This window comes from Ochotona princeps, chromosome 14 (assembly GCF_030435755.1).
Source record: "Ochotona princeps isolate mOchPri1 chromosome 14, mOchPri1.hap1, whole genome shotgun sequence".
Classification (NCBI taxonomy): Eukaryota; Metazoa; Chordata; class Mammalia; order Lagomorpha; family Ochotonidae; genus Ochotona; species Ochotona princeps.
The window spans coordinates 40,113,048-40,132,268 of NC_080845.1; the positions used below are offsets into that span (position 1 = coordinate 40,113,048).

A 19,221-nucleotide genomic window follows, 5' to 3' on the forward strand; every position below is an offset into this window, starting at 1 on the left:
TTTCCTTTTCCGAGACAAAAAATAAAAAACAACAACAACAAAACAAAACCAACTAAAACCCAAAACAACAAAAAAAATTGGTTTGTTTACACTTTCCTCAATTTCTTGATCAATTTAACCATTTCTCTTATATTTCATTTAATCCCAAACAGCTCAAACTTTAAAAATAGTTATATTTTATTGACTTATTTTACAATTATTTTATTGTTATTTTAACAGCCTCCTCTTGATTATGAAACAGGAGAGACTAGGAGCAAACACAGTGGGAGTAAGGACAACAGACCTGAAAGAGTAAAAGTAGCAGCTAGTAATGCAGAAAAATATCCCCAGAAAGCCAGATCAGGATGCGATGTTGGTGAAACATAGCCATGTGACTAGACATTCCTTTTAAAGAGAAGGTTATTAACCACAAGATTTGAATGGTAGAGAACCCTTCGTTTATGATTTAAATTGTAATTTTCTCTAGAGTGCAGGTCAGAGTAGTAATGTGCTATGGTAGTTTGCATTAAAAGAAAAGTTTTGAGTTTCCTCTACATTATTCTTCTATGAAAAAGATTATTTCTGATCATAGAGGTGGGGATGTTTAAGTAGTATTCTGTTTTTATTTTCAGGAGCATATCTATGATCATTTCAAATGATTCATCAAAAGTAAAATACTAACATTGTGGGTTTGGAAATTCTTCTTTGAAAGTTTTTCAGTAGCAATGGCTCCAAGTTCTGTAGTGTGACATTGGGTGAATAATTACTATAGAATACTGTAGACTTTTTCCCCCCCTGTAGGGTGATTGATTTTAACCTTTCTCCTCTGCCAAACCTTTGTTCTGTGCATGACATTTCAACCCCACCACTTCCTATGCTCTATTTTGCTAAAGAAAATTGCATTTTCTATTTCTGGACAAAGCATGGTTGTTTGTGTCAGTCAATTTAACACAATATACCGGTTCTTATTTGTGCAGAGCAAGCACTAATAAGATTCCAGCAGGAGATGGGTCCTGAGCCTATGACCAAACCTCCCATTGGGTCCGGAAGATGGAAGCCACAACAATCCATTACCAACAAGGCTGCTTAGTGGTGATGAAGTACATTTTTGTCTCTGAGACCTACAGAAAGTAGGCATTCCCATTTCCTGCACTATGTACTCATCCTTGCAGATGATACGTGGACATAGAGATACAGTGGCTGTGTGGCATAGGGAAAGGACAAGCATTTTGGAGCTTCTGTCCTGGCATCGATCCCCATGCCATTATGTATAAGTGTTGAAAGATTAGCCTTACATACCCTTTCTGAGCCTCTGATTTCTGAGGTGGGTTAAAAAAAAGATATAGTTTTTCATTTGCAGGGATGGTGACAGAATGGAATATAATAATGCTTTTATTATTTCCTATCATTCAGTAAATGTTAGTTATTATAATGAGACTATTCCATTCTGATGAAGTAAGCAATTGCCATTTTATAAAACATGTTAACATTAATTCATTTACATTTTATCCGAAAGGCATAAGGACACAAAAGGAAAATAGACAAGGATCTTCCGTCTGTTGAGTCACTCCCCAAATACCTGCAACAACCAAGGTTGGGTCAAGAAACACTCAGGAGCCAGGAGCTCCATCTGGGTCTCCCTCATGGGTGGCATATGCCCAACTACTTGAGCTGTCATCTGCTGCCTCCCAGGTCCTTACTAGTCAGAAGGTGAATCAGAAGCCGGAGAGCTGGAAATCCAACCAGACACACTGATTCAGAATGCAGGTGTCCCAAGCAGTGACTCAACGCTGGCGCCAAATACTCACCCCCGGAGTAAGAAATTTCTGTTATCAAATGATTTTTTTTGTTAAAAATAAGGTTATGGCTCTTTACCTTTTTGTTCCATAGATATTGTTAGTTATGGGAAACATTTAAAATATTCATCATCATTGCTATTTATTCTTAATTCTTTAAACACACATTTATGATGCCTGAATCTAGAAAGAGACATTGTAATGGAGAAGAAAGAGCACAGGCCCTGTCATTGGCAAATGTGGCTTTCCATCCTGGCTTTGTTCTTTATTAACTGTATTTGGGTAAATAGTATCACTTCTCTGCACTTAGTTTCTGGATTTCTTAAATGTATGGAATCATACATGTTTCAAAAATTGATATATATATATATGTTATGTATATGTATATGAACAGAAGTGGCATTAAAATATAGAAAATATAACTTAGATAGTATTTAAAATATTTATTTAAGAACGATTAATTTATTTTGAAGTCGGTGTTTCAGAGCGAGTTAGAGAGAATGAATGAATGTTCCATTTGGTGATTCACTCCCTAAATTGCTGCAACAGCCAGTGTTGGACCAAATTGTAGCCCGGAGCTATGAGCTTCATCTGGGTCTTTCATATGGGAAAAAGAGCTCAAATATTTGGGCCATCTTCCGTTACTTTTCCAGGTAGAGTAGCAGGGAGCTTGATTAGTAACAGAGCAGAGGGGAATTGAACTGGTGCCACCTGGATCATCAGTGTCAGGGGTCTTGGCACAACATGCTACATCACAATGTCAGTCTTTCAAAATAAGTGGTATGAGTAGGGAAACAGGAAGGACGAGGTGTAGAAAACAAATAAGCTATTGTACATTGGCTTATAACTGGAATATGAGCCCTGCCCTTACTAGGTCTAGCATATAAAAGAGAGATGGAGGTTGTGTTGTTTATAGTTTCTGTTTTCTGTAAATTGTGATGTTCTGATAGCATAAACATTCTTCTGGGGGAAGACTTTGCACCACAGCAGGCTAAACTGCTGCTTGGGATGCCTGTATTCCATTCCAGGATGCTTATGACCAAGTCTTACCTCTACTTTCTATCCAGATTCCTATTTAATGTGGAAGGCAGCAGGTTGTGGGTCAAGTTCTTGGGTCTCTGCCACTCATATAGGAAATCATGATTGAGTTTCTGATTCCTGACCCTCACATACTTCTGGTTGTTCTAGGCAATTGTGAATGAACCAGCAAATGGCATTTCTCTCTGTCTCTCTCTGTCACTCTGAGTTTTGAATAAATATAAATAAATAAAACAAAACTAAAAACATGAAACTGCTGGTTGCAGAAGCTGCCCCTTTTATGGGTCAACAAATGCGTATGAAGTACACAGGGCTCAGTCAAGAAGGAGTGTGTCTTCGATCAGCAGAACAGATCAGCACAGAGCTGCCACTTCTTTTTGATCCAACAACCCTGGGAAGCTCTATTCCTCTGCCATCATCGTCCCAGAGCCAACTACCAAACAATGAAAGACTACTCCTACAGGTAAAAGCCAACTGGAATTACACAGAGTGGCCAGGGTTCAAATCTTTATCCTGTCCTAACTCAGCTTGCCGAAGAAGATTTCAATAAAAGCTCTGGCCTCCTCACAGACACCACGTGCTTTCCAGTGACATGCGTGGCATGCCTCCTTATTTCTACGAGTGAGGACAGTCAATTTTCTGTCCGGATTTCTCTTGTATTTCTTCTTGTGACCACATGTCTTTATCACCATATTAAAAAAAACACAGAAGAGATGTATGTACACACAAAGACAAACAGATGGTGGTCAGACCATATAAAATGTGCTATACTGAAAGTATGTAAAAGGGTAAAGATAGAATAGTTTGCCAATCCCTTAAACCTACCTTGGGAACTAAGGAATGCATTGGCTAGAAAGCATCTGAGCCCAGTGTTGAAGGGGAGGTCGAAGGATTCCTCAGGGTTGAGGTAGCAAGTAGCACAGCATGAAGGTGCACATATGTTTCAGGAAGGATGAAGCTGGTGAGCTAACAGGGATCTACAGGGCTAGATAATAGGCAACATAGGAGATGTAGGTAAGGGTCTTCAAAATCATGCTGTTGCAATGTGAGGAGAGATGAGAAAGATGGAAGGAAAACACAGCCGTGCTATTGCAATGGTCAGTAGAGACGTGAGAGCCTAAATTGTTGACATGGTATAGCAGGCGAGGAGAGCCCCTCCAGGGAAGTTAGCTAGACACGGGACAGTTGGAGTTATGTTAGCAATTGGTTATAGGGCTCAAAGAAGTAAGTATTCAAAGATGCCTCACATAGGGGTACCAGAAGAGAATGGTTTTAGGGCAAAGTGTTTCTCTTCTGTCCTGTGTAACAACATCATTCCTCTGCCTGCTGGGTCAAATAAGGCTTTATTTATTTATTTTTGTCTCACAGCTGTAAATATTTCATGCTAGTGGCCATGTTTCTGTTTTATTTTGGGAATGGCACTTTTAGCTGCCTTTTCAGTTGAAACGACTTGGGAACTGAAGGGCCATTTTTGTCCTCAGGGATATGTTTGGTGCTGGAGATGGCAGACAGTTGGGTGTGGGTGAGGACAGAGAGTGCCTGAGGTCTTGCAGTTTAGAAGTTACATCTTGTCTTTTGAGGATAACACTGCCAAAGGTGTGTAGGTATATCTCTGAAAAAGCAAAACAGAAAAAGCATGACCAGCAATCTGATCTAGGCTAGGCATCTATAAAAATCATTGTTTGTTTATGGCTTAAACTCTTGTGGAGCTCCCTGATTAAATTCAGAGATGGCCTCTGAGCTTAAAGAAAACTGCCCTCTTGCTCTCAGACTGGTTGGCCAGTCTGTCAGTTGATTTTGTTTTTCCAGCACTACTCAGATTAAGCCAATTCATTCAAAGCTTTGCTTTTGTGTTTCCTTGTGGTTCTTCCTCCCTTTCCTCAGCAGTAGCTAACAGTCACCTGCTCCCCAGGCTGGAGAACACAGTCGCCCTGTGGTGCAGATGTTCTAGAAGCAGCAGCAGCAGCAGCAGCAGTTCAGAGCCAGTGACACCAAGCACATGCCAGACCTAACCGGCTCCTCACAGCTCTGTTAGCACTGAGATGATTTCAATAGGACAGGTTATAAGAAAGGCCCTTTCCTATAATAGTCTGTGCCTATCCAACTTTTTGAATCTGAGAAACTTTTCAGTGGTGTGAAATTTCCTTTGCACTGCGCATTTCTATTAAATATACCTTCTAAGAGCAGGCTCTTTATATCCTTATCATTTACTGCTACTCTAGATTACCATGGTTCATGCATGTGTCAAGTCCTATGCTAAGCAGTTTACATGGATAATCTCAATTCTTTATTACAGCAGCCTATGATGTAGGGCCATTATTAATTCTGTTTCTTCAATGAAGAAACCAGACATTAGAGCCATAAAGTCGTTGTTCATGTTCATGCAGATGTAAGTGACCAGGACTGTAACTAGAGTTTGTATTTCTGAGCAACAGGTTATCCATCACCCATTGTCCCTCTTAGTACTTGTGGCCAGGGATTGTTTAATCACAGGCAACTGGCCATGATCTTTGAATTTCAGAATAACCTAATGAAGCTGTTACTGGTTTAGGCTGAGGTAATGCTTCTGGCCTTTTGTCCAAATGTACTATTCCTTCCTGCTCTTAAATGATGAAAAGTATATAAAATGATGCTATGTGCATCATAAATTATTAAGTCCAGAAAAGTCAATTTAGGATCGCAACATTGCTGATACTTCATTGCATACTGTACAGCATACCCTTAAAGACGATGCATGGGAAGATTTCTACCTCTTTGTTTGGAATTTATGATTTTCAGAGAAATAGAAGACAACTATTATTTTTGTATTTAATCAAATTATATATGCATACAGAGTGGTTACAACATAAAAACAACATATGGTTTAGAAGAATTTCTGTAAGTGCTCCAGGCTCCTCTGGATACAGAAATAGTGTAGCTGCTAAAACCATGGCTTCTTCCTCAGTAAGCAGAGGTCACAGCACTCAGCTGCTCTCTGAGGAGGGAAGCAAGGGATGGGTGGCACTTGGATACTCATATATTAGTTCCCCTGCTCACTCACAGTAAATGATTTTTATAAGGAAGATTGAACTAGAGGATAAAGAGAGAAGCCTGTGGTGACAGAAAGGATTGTGCAAAAACTTATCTAGCCTGTGTTGGGTTGAAAACAGTCACAAACACTGTCCTGTCTCACACGTGTATAGCAAATTTGACATGTTTAGCAGATTTCAGTTATATTCAGGCCCCTAAATCCGAACTATTTGAGGGTAACATATAACTAGCTCATAATTAATGAGCTGAATATTCCCTCATTACCTGTCAGAGGAAAAGAACAACAGTAACAACAAAATTAAAGAGGGATGAAGAAGAGTGGATGTCAGTTATCAGACTCTGTCTCCATGCCTGAGGCCATGGATTCACAGCATCCTCACGGCAGCCAGTAAACATGGCTACTATTATTTTTGAAAGATCTGTTTAATTTATCCCATTCAGTCATTTGAAAAAACCAACAGAGAGAGCTGAAGAGAGGGCGATAGGGTGGGAAGCAGCAAATCCATCTGCTGCTTCCCTCCCCAAACGGCTGCAACAACTGGCTGGTCCAGGTTCAACCCAGGAGTTAAGCACCCCATCTGGGTCCCTAAAATTGGTGGAAGGGGTCCAAGCACTTGAGATACCTTCCATTGTCTTCTCAGGCACACAATCAGGGAGCTGGATCTGAGGTGGGACAGCTGGGACTCGAACTAGCTGTGACATATGGATTGCTGGTACTGTGAATGTTGGCTCAACATGATGTACCACACTGCTGGCCCATGAATACCATTCTTAATTCCGTGTTGTACCGAGTTTAAGAGAAGGTACAGAGTTTAAGAGATTTGTTCTGGGTCATGTAGCTAGTAAGTGGCAGACCAAGAAGCTAAACCAGCTTTTTCTGATGCCAGGAAAACTTGTGCTTTCCCATCCTAATGGAACGTTTTCCTGAAGGACCTCAAATCACTGCCAAATGGTGTTTGTAGTCTCGGATACATCCTTCATTGATATTTGGCAGAGGCGGTGCAAAGCAAAGGTGTGAAGTGTGGTCAGAACACAGCTGGGAACTCTTCAGTGCTCGCCTCCCTGGCTGCTGAGTGATAAGCACAGGCCTCACTTTACACATCAGGCTTCATTTGTTCTTTGTACCACAAAGCAGCCTCAGTGCCTGTAGTGCAGAAAGCAATTAATTTTCCGAGTATTATCTAATTTTTGGCAGGTAGTGAATGCAGCCTGAGAGACGAAGGCAGGGGTGTATCAAGGACTTATGCTTGCATCTCTGCAGAGGGATGCGCAGTTGCCATAGCAGCAATCAATCTGCTAAGTAACTAGTACCGTAAACTGATTCAAAGGCAAAGACTGATTTGGGTCAGAGAATCGCACTCTGTAAAGAACGATTCTCTGTGACTTCTGAGGATTTAAAAAAAAATCTTTCATAGATGGCCTGGAAATGTATAGTGAGTGACTGCCCAGTTGTAAGAGGCTGTGTGTATGTCTCAAGAGGAGAGGGGCAGACTACTCCCAGGCAGTTAAAATAGGAATTCCACGGAATAGGCTGTGAAACCTCTCTTTAGCTGCCTATCAATTCCCAGAGGCTTGGGAGGACCACTAACAAAAATCCAGTTGTTAAATTAAGTGTCCATCATAGGACACTTCTTAGAGATCTCTAAGTGTTTGTCAGCAATTCTGCCAAGTAGGATGTTTAGCTTTCTACAAATGTGGTCACTGATATTTATATGTCCACGTCATGCAGACACACAGGTGTGGGTGATTGGAACTCAGGCCACCTTCATGCAGAGGCTGTGCCCTCTCCATTCTTTCATGGGGTCCCTTTCCTGGAATTTTCACTAAAAAAGAAAAGAGATGTCTTCTTGGTCTTGTGTGTCAAGAACTATAACCTTCTGATTCTGCTTTGCTTCGTAGAATGTGACTAATCATGTTTATTAAGTCCAATAAGAAAACCTAGTCTTATTAGGGCAAAAAACAAACAAACAAACAAAAAACCAAAAAAAAAAAAAAAAAAAAAAAAAAAGCAAACCAACAACTTAGAACCCCAAGAGAAAGACCTGACTTATATGGGTTATTCAGATTGTCAGGTTGCAAGAAAAATACCATCTATTTCCTAAGGTGTTGCAAAGATTATTAAGTTTTCTGTTCTCTGCATTTTGATCTAACCTGCCTGTGGGGTAAATGTAGACTGCAGAGAAAGAATTTTTGAACTGTAGCAAGAGGTGTTAGAGCTTACTACAAAAAAAAAAATCACTGATTTGGTAATCTATGATAACATATGGTTCTACGACTCTAGCTGTGTGATTTTGGAATTTCGTTTTTTTTTCAGCCTTGGTTCTCAATAAAATAGGGTTGATGATGTTGATAACAACAAACTCAGTTGCCTCAAATACTTCTGGGAATGGGACAGATGTGAAAATCACCTTGCAGTCTTAAGAATAAAAGACTTTTGCAGACTCTCTTCCCTCAGAGAATGTATTCCCTCATTCTTATATCCAGCTTTTTATTTTAGTTTTTGGCTTTATTTCTGCCTTGAAGGTTTTGGGAATGGAAGAAGTCTAGGAAACCTCTTAATAAAATTGTCTGCCACCTGTTTATAGTTTAATATGACTTTACTGTTTTGACACAGATCATTAGAGAATTATTCATCTTTGGATCTTCTTTTTCAGTCATTTGTTTGATTTGGGGCCTCTGAACAACATGAGGCCACCAGCCTGGAGGAAGGGGACTGGGGCTTTTGAACACGGTTTTGTGGTTTCTCTTCCCTCTTTCTGAGTCTGTGGCTGGAAATCAAGAAGTGCTGCTAGCACTGCTGAGCGAGTTTCCTCTCAGAAACTTCACCTTCCCAGGCCTGCAGCCGTGGTGCTTGGGTCAAGAATGCTGCGTGTGAACTTGACACAGTGTGCAACTTAACAGAGCTGTGCCAGCTGGAGTACACCGTAGGAGCTGGGTAGGTGAGTTCATTTGGGGGATCCTACTGTTTTTCTGTCTTTCACCTGGAAGGACAGCAATTTCTGGTGAAAGTGTCATCTCCAGGCAGCCCCATACACAGAAGCTGTCGGTGGGTTATAAACATCGTACAGGCAGGGATGGGTTGCATTTGAGCTTTTGTCCTGGAGGTGAAAATCCTGCCCATCCCTTCTCATCCTTCTTCCCCATGAGGTGGTATTTTTGCATTGACCTATAGCTCCTCTACTGGGTTTCTGTGTATGGCACTGCTGTAATTTGGGGCTTCAAAATAAGTGCTCAGTTTTCTTGCTGTGTGTAGACATTGATTTTTTTGAAACCCAGAAAGCAAAGCGAACCTGTGCCTGCCATCTCAGTATCTCTAATTAGACGACTTGCGCAAATCTAGCAGTTGACTTTAATAAATTGAATCCAAATCTGCAACCATGTTGGAGGGACAGTGAGATTGCTTTGTATCCCAAGTTATCGTCAGTATTTGTCTGCATACAAACAGATTTCCTGAATTCAAAACACTCCATAAGCTGGAGATCCTGAGACCCTGGAGGCAGAATGTAATCACCACACAAGTAAATTTTCCTTGCCGTGAGAAAATTGGAGCAGTAAATGAAACGTTTAGTCTATTGCGCTAGGAGGTCATGTATGTTACGCTGCCACCACAACCTGCTTCTCTGATTACAGCTAGCATTGTGATTGCCATTCATGCCTTCAATTTTTGTGCCTTTTTTCTTTATAGTCTGCTGAGCTTTGTTTTACTTCAGCTTCTTTGTGTCCTACCAATTAGCCTCAAATTGGCAGTTAAAACAAAATACAAACGAAAGGGAGGGACTTGTGAAAAAGCAGACAGAGGCAATGGAGAATGAAGTTGAAAATCGCTCCTGTTCCCCTTCCTCTCCAGGCAGCTGTGTTGAGCAAAGGGAGATACTGAGCTTTGTGTGGCAGGCAAACAATAGCTCACCAATTTTAAACATCGAGCAGTCCTTAGTCAACTATGTAGGGGATAAAGTTAGCTATTTACACCTATCCTATGTCTATCATACTCCATATTCAAGTTCCAGAGCACACGTATGATAGTCTTAGATAATGTTTATCAAGGCTCACCATATGCCAGCCATATTGTTACAGTTCTAAGTATTTCATATAAGTTATACCATGATTCTCCTGTAGAAACTGTACAAAGAAACCATCATCTCCACTTACAGATGAGAATGTAGCAATAACAGGGAAGTGCTCTGCTTGTGTGAAGGTCACATGATCATCAAAGAACTGGGAATGTGTTTTAAACCCAGCTAATCAAACTTAGGAGATTTCTGGATTTATTTTCTAATTACAAAAGTATTCTCTGTTCATTGTAGAAAATTCAAAAGATACTTAAAAGCATACATAAAAAAAACTATTGATTATACCACTCTGAGAAAGTCAGAATTTTTAGGGCATTATGTTATTATTTATGAAACACCCAGATACAATGAGTGGGAAAGAAAAGAGGGGGAAGAGAGAGAGAGAAAGAGAGAGAAGGAGAGAGAGAGAGAAGGGAATCCTCCTACTGGTTTATTGTTAAATACTTAAAATAGCTGAGTCTGGTTTGGGGGTGAAGCTGGGATCCAGAGATACAATCCATGTCCCACATGGATTGGAGAAATCCAATTACTGATAGGAAACTGGAGTCATAAGTACTTTGATGTGGCAGGTGGGCATTTTACCTTGTTTCTTACCTGCTAGGGTAAATGCCTAGCTCCCAATTATAGCATTTTGTTTAATTTTCTTCCATTGTTTTATGAAAATATGTTTTGAAAACATGTATTGTTGAGATCATACTTTAGATATTTAATCCTAGCACTTGAAGTGAACATTTTCCCCTTCCACCGTATATTTTTACTTTTTATTTTATGATGTATAAAACCATCCCTCTTTGCTGGACATGTGGGGGTATTTCTGATATTTACATTTTACAGTGGAGTAAGGGTTTGTTTTGCTTAAGAGGTAAAAGACTTTTTTAAAAGATGTGAAGTCAGGAAAGAATGGCATTTTGAAGGTCAAGAAGTTCCCTTTCAGATTGTCATTTTCACTTTTTATTTGTATACATTCTCTAAGGCTTCTATTCCTCAAGCCTGCATTCTTTTGACATCTGTATTTACAGAGAAGTGTAATTCAGCCTTAAGACTCACTGACTGGCAGTCTGGAAAGTGTATCTTATTGAAGAGCTGCCCTAGGCTTCTTTTGATGGCATATTTTTGGGGTTTTCTGGAAAATGTTTATAGTGCTTTAACTGTTTCCATGTCTGCAGCTATATTGGTACTGTATTCCAAAGTGCCTTCTTTTCAACTTGCTCTCATACAAACTGTTTGATACTGCCTTGAGTGTCCCAGGGGCACTCAAGAGGGCCGTCACACATGGTTTGTGTCACTGAGGGCCTAAGAGTAGAGCCAAGGACAAGAAGGAAGAGCAACAATGCTGTGACAATATTCCATTTTTTGAGTGTGTATATGTATGCCACAATTTCTTTATTCTATTCATCTTTATGGACACCTTGATTAGGTCTGTATTTCGGCTGTTGTGAACAGGGCTACAATAAATACTGTGATCTAAGAATCTCATTGATGCAATGCTTTCATATCTTTTGTGTATGTTTCCAACATTGGAATCCTAGAGCATATGACAAGTCCATTTCTAGTTTTATAAAGAAATCTCCATACTGTTTCCATAGGCTGTACTTTTTGCATTCCTATTCAACAATACATACTAATTTCCCTAGCACTATATGCCTGTCAGCATTTATTACTCTCTGTCTTGGGTTCATAGCCAGTCTGACAGGAGTGAGGTGATATTTCATAGTGGTTTTGATTTACATTTCCCTAATGTCCAGTGATATTGAACATATTTTTGATATTTTTGGCCATTTATAATTCTAAGATTTATTTATTTCTATTAGAAAGTCAGATATACAGAGAGGAGAAGAAACAGAGAGGAAGATCTTCGTCTGACAGTTCACTCCCCAAGTGACCATAAAAGTTGGAACTGAGTCAATCTGAAGCCAGGAGGCAGGAACTTCTTCCAGGTCTCCGATGTGGGTGCAGGGTCCCAAGGCTTTGGGCCATCCTTGACTGCTTTCCCAGTCCACAAGAGGGAGTGGGATGGGAAGTGGAGCTGCCGGGATTAGAACCTGTGCCCATATGGGATCCCTGCATGTGCAAGGCAAGGACTTTAACCATTACACTATCATGCTGGGCCCTATGCACTCTTATTGACATTTTTATGTGCAAAAAAAAGCTTCTGAATTTGGTATAATTTCATTTGTTTATTTTTTCTTTTGTTGCTTGTGCTTCAGGGGTCTCATCCAATAAACCCTCACCTACACCACTGTCTTTGAAGTGTGACCCTGTTTTCCCCATGTTTTACTTCCAGCAACTTCATGGTCTCTGTTTTTAAAGGTAGGTCTGAGGGTAGCCCGGAACTATTTTGACCCATTGGATGCCAAAGTTGGTATTATTTTCCCCGAGGGACCAGTACAATGCATTGACCTGGAAGTGAGTTCATTCATAGCTCAGCACATGCACATAGCCTTTTCCACACTGTACAAAATGGCACCTGATGTGCCACTGATAGAGATCTGGGTTGGCTGATCATTAGGTCTGGAGGCTACCTGGACCTATTTTTGGTGGAAGATGTAGTTTACCACATTGTTGCAACTCACTGAGCCTGACATGAGTTCGCTCCAAGCTGAGTGCACACACAGTCCTGTGCCACATCCTTTTCCTTTCCACACAAAATGGTGCCTGATGCAGCTCTGGTGAGGGTCTGGGCTGTGAGATCCACCCAGTTTCCACACCACCATTTTGGGATCTACTGCTCTTTCTCTGCTGGTTGAATTAAACAAATCAGCAGGATGGGCAGTTCTTTGCCTGAGTTAACCTGATGAACTCCCTTTCCCATCTGGCTGCTGGTGGAGAGCTCTGGCCACTGGTGGAGTTCAATTCGCCACTTGCTGTTCACTGGCTGCCACTGGGTTATCTGATCACTGCAACACCATACTGTTGTCTCCGCTACTTTCCCATGTGCATCAGTCTCCAGGTGCTCCTCTGCCGTTGGCCTGTCCTCTCCTATATTCTCAAGTGTGCCTTCTGTGCTTCACGTTGGCTAATGAATCTCCATCTATTTAAACATGTCCTTACCCTATTCTGCCATCTTGATTCTCCTGATACCTCTTGAATTGACTTTTGTGTATAGTGAGAAGTAGAGATGTAACTTCATTCTTCTACAAAAATAAACTCAGTTTTGTCAACATCACTTATTGAAGCGATATTTTGTTCTTCAGTGTATGGTTTTGCATTTTCATTGGCTTGTGTGTGTTTTGGGGGGGCCAGTACTGTTTTAATTACTACAGTTTTATAGCATGCTTTGAAGTCAGGCGTTGAAGGCTTCTTGGGTATTTTTGCTGAAGATCGCATTGATCTTTTTGTGATGCCATGTGAATTTTAAGATTTTTTTCTAGTGTTGTAAATAATGCTATCGGTATTTTGATAAGGATTTTATTGAATATGAAGATTTTTTCTGCTAGCATAAGATTTTTAATGATTTTTACTCTTCTCCAAGCCATGAGCAAGAAGTATCTTTTGATTTTCTGTATGTCTTTGATGATTTCTTTCATCAATGCTTTATGACTTTCATTGTAGAGATCTTTCAATTCTTTGGTTAAATTTATTTTCAAGTATTTAATTTTTTGTAGTTTTTGTGAATAGGATTTCTTCCTTGATTTCACTTTCAGGGTTCATAATTAGCATATACAAAACTATTACTTTTGTATATTTATTTTGTAACCTGTAGCTTTGCTGAATTGGTTTATCAGTTCTAACAGCTTTTGGTGGAGTGTTTAGGTTTTGCCATGTACTGAACCTCTTGTCATATGCAAATATGGATATTTTAACGCCCCCCCAACTTTTTTTTTTGCAAAGTCAGATATACAGAGAGGAGGAGAGACAGAGAGGAAGATTTGCTGTCCGATGATTCACTCCCCTAGTGACTATAACAGCAGGAGCTGAGCCAATCTGAAGCCAGGAACCAAGAGCCTCTTCCGGGTCTCCCACACAGGCACAGGATCCCAAGGCTTTGTGCTGTCTTCAACTGCTTTCCCAGGCAACAAGCAAGGAGCTGGGTGGGAAGTACTGGTGCTGGGATTAGAACTGGCACCTATATGGTATCCCGGCATATTCAAAGCGAGGACTTTAGCTGATAGGCCACCATGCCAGATACAATTTTCCCCCATTTTTAATAAAATGCTATTGTTTTCATCAAAATGATTGCAAGTTTAGGACATAATGGTGAGTGAAATAAGCCAGGCACAGAAAGACCAATACCATGTGTCCTCACTTTTATGTTGGAGCTAAAATTAGAAAAAATCAATAAGAGAAAGAAATCCACATGTAAGTCAGTATGATTTCAATGTAGTTTTGTCAAACTTTTTTTATATCTTTGTCAAATACATTGTGAAGAATAATATAAAATTAGTATATATGGCTAGATATACTAATCTTAATGATATGTGATTATTTTAAAATTTGAACAAGTTAAATTAACATTTTTTCATTTGGTTACTATTGACAGTCACTGACTATATTTCTGTTGAACTAGATCTTTTTTTAAAAAAATTATCTATTTTTATTTCAAAGGCAAATTTATAGAAAAATAGAGAGGGAAAGATCTTTTATCCACTGGTTTACTCACCAAATGGCCACTGCAGCTGGAGCTGAACCAATACAAAGCTAGGAGCCAGATAGCTGCTCCAGGTCTCCCACATAGGTTCAGGGCTCAAGGGCCTGGGCCATTTTCTGCTGCCTTCCCAGGCCATAAGTAGGGATCTGGATCAGAAGTACAGCAGTGGGGATACAAACTGGAGTCCATATGGGATGCCAGTGCTTGAAGTTAGAGGATTATCCTGTTGAGCCATCGCTCCAGTCCCAAACTATGATATTTTCATTTATCACTTTTTTTTAGATTCATTTATCTTCATTGAAAAGTCAGAGTTACAGAGAGAAGGAGAGACAGAAAGATCTTCTGTTTGCTGGTTCAGCCCCTAAGTGGCCCAAACTGCCAGGCTGAGCCAATCTTAAATCAGGAGCCAGGAGCTTCTTGTGGGTCTTCCACGAAGGTGCATGTCCCAAGGCCTTGTATTGTTCTTTACTGCTTTCCCAGGTCACAGGCAGGAAGCTGGAAAGAAAGTAGAGCAGCCAGAACATGAACTGGGACCCACGTGGGATCCTGGAGCATGCCAGAGAAGGATTTAGCCACTAGGCTACCACATTAGACCCCTCATTCATCACTTTTTGAACTCTTTATTTAGTAGAGTATCATGTGATTCGTGATAATGTAATTACAGAACATGTTGTTTCAAAAATTAAATATCAAGAAAAAGAAAATAATAAAAAAGTGCTGTGACGTGTAAGTTTAAAAGGTGTGGAAGTTCAGCTTAAAACTTACGGTTTTAAGGAAAAGCAGATGTGAAGAAAAGCTATGGATGAAAAAATGTTTAGTTGTAGCCTAGCTGGTGAGTTTGAATCATGGAGGCAGGGAAGAGAAAATTCGACAAGTATATACCTTGCAAAGGGAGCATTGTATGTGAGGATAGAGTGAGGCTTTGCTCTGGCATATGTAACATACAGTGGGTCAAGCAGAAGACAGATAGTGGTGAAAGTTAAAGAGGTAGGTAGATTAGTGGAAATATTAAGTGCCAAATGTGGAAGCTTAGCCATTTATTCTCCAGGTTCTGGTTATATAAATGAGGTATTTTTCGAAGGAAGCACGTGAGCACATGTTTCGGGAGTGCCTAAACTTATAAGGGTCATCTTAGTTATCAGTCTCCTTACTCATTTTTCCTTCTGCTCACATTCTTGCTTTTTAATTTGGTTTGATCTAATTGTCTTTGCCTCTGAAAAGTTATTCAAATCTCTTACGATATCTGAATATGAGATTGCTCCATGATCAATGTCTAGGGGTCTCATTTAAGACATCTGGAGTTAACTCAGGCAGGGCCTAACATCTTGTAGTGTGCTCTGGAAGACTCTGAGCTATTCCTGTCTTTGTATTAGTTGGAGTTGATCAATTGCTACAGAAAACACCTAGATCTCAATCTTAAAGCCTCTGTTCCTTTCCACTGTGGTCTAGTGTAGGTCAGGGTAGATGTCTATGAAGGCATAGGATGACTGTGCTTTATGTAGTCATTCTTGGCTTCACACTTCCCTAGGACTTCCATTTACATTTCATCGGCCAGCACTCAGTCTCCAGGTCACATTTCCTCTCCAAGCTTGGTAGTGTGCTCGGGAAGCTGAGCCTGGAAGAAGAAATGTGATTTTGTGAACACCCATTGGTAGGGTGTATGAAAATGATTACATTGTGGTTTCACATTTAAGGGAAACATCACATAAGTACCAGTCAGGTTTCCTGCTTTGGGGATGTTCTGTTTCCACAGTTTCTACCACTTCAAGATTTATTTAATCCAAGGTAAGTTCATAGTCTGCCTTATTTTATCAAATTTTCTATTTCTGCATCTTATCCAGAATTTGATTTCCATTCCTGTTTCCCATTTGGAAAAAATCCATAAAGGATAAAAATGTTTATTTTCTACTTTTATCTTGTTGAAGTGATGATTATGAATGAGCCAACCTTCAAATTGTAATTGCAAAATTGAAGATTCTATCAAAACAATTTCCTATTAATTTAGTGACATCTTAAATAGAAGCCCTGTGAAGGGCTGAAAAACAGCAGGATAGTATGTTCAGATTATGTTAGTAGTAGAAGAACGAGCACAAAAAAATATTTTGTTTGATTTGTTTTATCTGCATGAAAGTGCCTTTATCTATATACTATGCCTTTTGCTTTAATCTTCCTAGTAACATTTTCTGTCTTTATCTTATTCCCCACCAAACCAATCAGTCTGTCATGTAAGTCACATATTTTGTTTGGTTCCATCATCTCCACACCTGCCTTATTTAATTCTATGCAATCAAGAATGTGTTATGGAGAACATAATTAGCACTGACAACAGACCAGCAATGAAATTGGATCTCTGTGTGAAGAAGAGATGCTGCTTGGTAGGGAAATAGGTTTTACTTTCAAAGTACACAGAATCTCTTATAAGCTGTGCAATGATAAGAATCATTGGAATGTATGGAATATTTTGGTAGTATTCGACAATTAATAGATATTTGAGAGTTTTTCCTTTCATTTGTTTCCTTACCTTGGCCTGTCATAATAAGAGATGTTACACAGTCTCTTTGCCACCAGGGAAAAGTTCCTTGTAGAATAGCATGTTATTCACTACTATTCAACCTTTAGATCATTTCAAATGACAGTGTTTTCAGAATGACTTCCTTGGGCCTGAGCTCTGACACAATGTTTTAAGCCACTGCTTGAGATGCCAGCATTCCATATCAGAGTGCTGGGGATACCCTGCTTTTAATCCAGTTTCCTTCTCCTGTGCTTAGGAAGTCAGTGGAAGATGAACCAGGTCCTTGTGTCCCTTGTCACCCATGTGGCGGATGCAGAGTTCTTAACTCATGGTTCTGACCTGTTGTTTGGGTCATTTGGGGGCAGCAGATATAATATTTCTATTTTATCTCTATTTTTATCATGCTGCATTTCAAACACATAGGTGTTTTATGTAAAAAAAAAAGATTTCCTTCATTAGTGAGGTAATGTTTGAAAGAGATGTTGCAGTCTGCTTCTGTAGTTTGTGTCCCCTAATACTGACCAGCTTCAATATATCACAGTACGCTTAAGAGTACTTAAGATAGTTTATCAGTAAAATATTTGTTGTGCTCCTGGGACCTAGCCCAACTCTTGTGACATTGTTGATCCTTGACGACTCTGGGTTTTCCACACTATACAGCAAAGGGTCCACACATCATTGTTTTTGATTCCCAACATAACTGAAAGTGAAACTATTACAGTGAACTCTTGATGTCCTGAAAATGATGGGGTAAGATGCCCTCAAATTTCTTGCAGCAGGAACCCACCACAGTGACATCAACCTTGACTTCCAGATGGAGCAGGACATCTATGAATGCCATGTATAGGACATCTATACCATCTCTCTGAAGAGACTTGGGAGAAGCTTCTGTTGCTGGCTCATGACATTGAAAACTCTGCTGATGTCAATGTGATAGCCTCCAGGAACACTAGCCAGATGGCTGTGATGAACTTTGCTGCTGCCATTGGAGCCACTCCTAATGTTGGCTATTTTCAAATTTTCTGGTAGTTACTGAATCCAGGGATGACTACCAGCCTCTCACTTAAGCCTGTTATGTGAATTAGCCTATCATTGCTCCTGTGTAATGTGCTCCAGTCTGCAGTGTATTGACATTTCCATCCCATGCAATAAGGGGATTCACTTACTGGTGGATGCTGGCAAAGACAGTTCTGCATATGTGTGGTACTATCTCCCATTAATGCCCATGGGCAATTGTGCAGTGGCCCACTGCTATAAAGGCTGTGACCAAGAAGGAATTTCAGGAAAGAATGAATTGCCTCAGCGCTTCAGTATACTGCTACTTAGCCTGAGCTTGTACACTGGTTTGCAGGCATACAAGTACTCTCTGTTCTTATTCAGCTGTTCTCTACTGAAGACTGGAGTGCTGGAGCCAGTGTTGTGGTATAGAATGTAAAGCTGCCACCTATAATACTGACAATTCACATAGGTACTTGTTTTTGTCCTGGCTGCTCCATTTATCATCCAGCTCTCTGCTAACAACCTGAAAAAAACAGTTGAAAATGGACCAAATTCCATGTGGCATACCTGGATGAAGTTTCTGGCTCCTGGCTTTTGCTGAGGCCAGCTCTGATTGTTGCAGCCATTTGTGGTAGTGGACCAATGGATGGAAGATCTCTCTCTGTATCTTTCTCTCTTTCCGTAAATGTGACTTTCAACAACAACAACAACAACAACAACAACAACAACACTAGATTGGAGTTATCCACCTGCCACTGAAGACTAATTTTCAACTCTTGATGCAGCCATAAATGGCTAGGAGCAACTACTGAGTGACATTAAGCAACTTTTTACACTCTCTAAAGCAAAAATAAGAGATGTTGATATTAGTTTCTAAAGTAAAACAAAAAACCCTGTTAGAATGAATAAATGAATGCATGTACAATGTAAGCAGAATCCTTAGGAACAGACACACTTGGGTCTATACTGTGGCTCTGCTGGTTTCTAGCTCCATGTCTGTGGATAATTTATTCAGTCCTTTCATGACTCAATCACTACAGCTGCAAAATGAAGATGGTAGTTTATTGTTGCATTGTTCAAAAGATTGAGACAATATACATGCAGCTCTTAGAAAAATTCCTGTTGCATGGATACAAAGTAAACATTACTTTCCGAGTCTAAGCACATCATTGGAGGCTTTGGTATGGAGCGGGGGTATGAGTTATGATG

The 19,221-nt window shown here is 40.0% G+C and overlaps 1 pseudogene; it reads left to right on the plus strand.

Moving 5' to 3' along the window:
• Positions 1 to 3,060: 3,060 nt before the first annotated feature.
• LOC131481828 (small ribosomal subunit protein uS2-like) lies at positions 3,061 to 18,441 on the plus strand (annotated as a pseudogene).
• The last annotated feature ends 780 nt before the right edge of the window (positions 18,442 to 19,221 follow it).